Here is a 2,155-nt window from a genome sequence, read left to right as displayed (position 1 = left end):
ATTGCATGAATCCTGGGAGTTGCAGCAGCTCCCCTCAGAACACTGATTTTGCTTCCAGTTCAATCTTCACAGGCATTTGGGGGCATGGGCTTTGAAGGGATCAGTCATTCCTACCAACTGCCAGCTATCACTTAGCAGGAAAGCAAGTCAGCCTAGCCTCCAGAGGAAGAAATAGAAGACAAAATGTACCAAGCAAGTCAAACCACCCCTGCATATACTAATATCTACAACTCCTGAAACTTTTTTATACATTCTGTCAAATACTGTCAAATTCAAAATGGTTTTATAACAAATAACAACTTTCAAAAAATAGTCTATTTTGGTATAATTGGATCAGTAATTTGAGTGATACTCTCAGTCCCCCCCAAAAAAGTGCTTTTTGGAATTCCAGTCTCAGTATGTCTATTTCCTTTTTAAAAATCCTTGTGCTATCAGTGTGACTTTTAAGTATATTTTCTGGGGTTTCCATTAAATGAAGATTTTTAAATGACCTCAGCTTCCTCAACTCTTTCCCCTTCAGATTTTAGTGCTTTCTCAATTGCATCTTATATATTATCTAAGTTAACTTTAGGGGTGCATTTTTGACTGATTTATTGATTTTAGATTTTTCAAGGGTACACATTTACCCATGGTGAATAGCATGGAAACAGAGATAACTTAGACTAGAGACTGGTAGAAACTTTGTCCAGGTTGTTTGCTTCTGCAAACATTTGACTTGTGCAGTAGAAATATAACTTGAGAATTTGGAAGGAAACGAAGAGGGTAAATAAAAATTTAGGGAGGCCTTCAGATAGGCAGGAAAAAAATCAAAGGAATTTGTATGATTTTGAAGGCCTTCCTGATCAAATAGGATGAACAACAAAATAGCAACATCAATCATGAAGCCTTGAATTTTAGGAGCATTCATATTCAACTGATCTGGAGAGCTGAATATGAATGTTCCTAAAGTTCATGGCTTAGTTTCCAGTCAATCTTTATAGACATCACTTGATCTTGAGAGTTCCATTTATATGGACATGATGTGTTTGACAAAGGCTTCATAACTGATGTAGCCATTGGAATCTTCTTGACCTGCCAACTCCTCTTCCTTCATCTTTTCATTCAGGGGCTAGCACATGATGAAGTTCAGCACCCATGACTGTGCAATTGCCCTCCTTGTCAAAGACATGCAGCTCCTCAACAAAGTCTTCATAACTTCCCTGGGTCCTTGTTGTTGGAAATAGCCTGCATCATGGGCAGGAACTGCTCAAACTCAGTGTTCTTGGCATTCAGTTCTTCATTGCTAGGTTTTCCCAGAACCTTCTTGACCTCTGCATTCATTGGGTTGGTACCCAGAGCACGTAGGACATCACCAGCTTGGCTTGATGTGATCTTGCTTTCACCAGTCCTGTGAAAGAGAAGGAAAAGCTCCCTGAAGTTAGCAATCTGGTCAGCACTGAAGGACATGATGGAGTTGTTAAGAAGCTGGCAAAGTGAGCTGGGGCTGCTCCTGTCCCTGAGTGGAGTCCTCCCTCTCTCTAAGTTTCTTATTTATCTCTCTCTAGGCTTCTTATTTATCAGGGGTGCATTTTGATTGTTTGTTTATGATTATTCTATGACACATTGATTGTTCAGAAGGACATGTTTCCTGACTTGGATCTGAAGTTGCCATCAACAGAAGGCAATATGAAGTCCTTGTCTGTAGCTGGGGAAATCTATTTCCAATAAAGTTCTGGAATATTATGAAAATATTCAGGGCTTCAGTCCATTTCATATATACTGACAGTTTGCCCACCTTAGAGATAAACACCATCTGCACTGAACTATTTCTGATAGTGGGGTAAAGAAAAGAGGAACAAATATTTATCAAATGCCTACTATGTGCCAGACTCTGTGTTAATTCAGATACTACCTCATTTGACTCTTACAGCAACGACAAGAGGTAGGTTACCACTATTTATTATTTATTCTGATATAAGTGAATGTACCAGAGGAAACACCACTCATTGAATTATATAGTCTGTCAAGATGATTATCATGACTGCTTTGAGTAGGGTTAGATTGCAGACTCATACTATAATTAAAATAAAAACTAGAACTTATTTAAAAAAAACACTTTAAGGTTTACAAAACACTTTCTACATTATCTCATTTTATACTCACAATAGCCTGGGAG

At 38.2% G+C, this 2,155-nt stretch overlaps 1 pseudogene; it reads right to left on the bottom strand.

Moving 5' to 3' along the window:
• Nucleotides 1-648: 648 nt before the first annotated feature.
• On the bottom strand, nt 649-1,446 carry LOC141511041 (myosin light chain 1/3, skeletal muscle isoform pseudogene; annotated as a pseudogene).
• Nucleotides 1,447-2,155: the final 709 nt, after the last annotated feature.

This window comes from Macrotis lagotis, chromosome 2 (genome assembly GCF_037893015.1).
Source record: "Macrotis lagotis isolate mMagLag1 chromosome 2, bilby.v1.9.chrom.fasta, whole genome shotgun sequence".
Classification (NCBI taxonomy): domain Eukaryota; kingdom Metazoa; phylum Chordata; class Mammalia; order Peramelemorphia; family Peramelidae; genus Macrotis; species Macrotis lagotis.
This window is presented reverse-complemented; position numbering and strand designations above follow the sequence as displayed.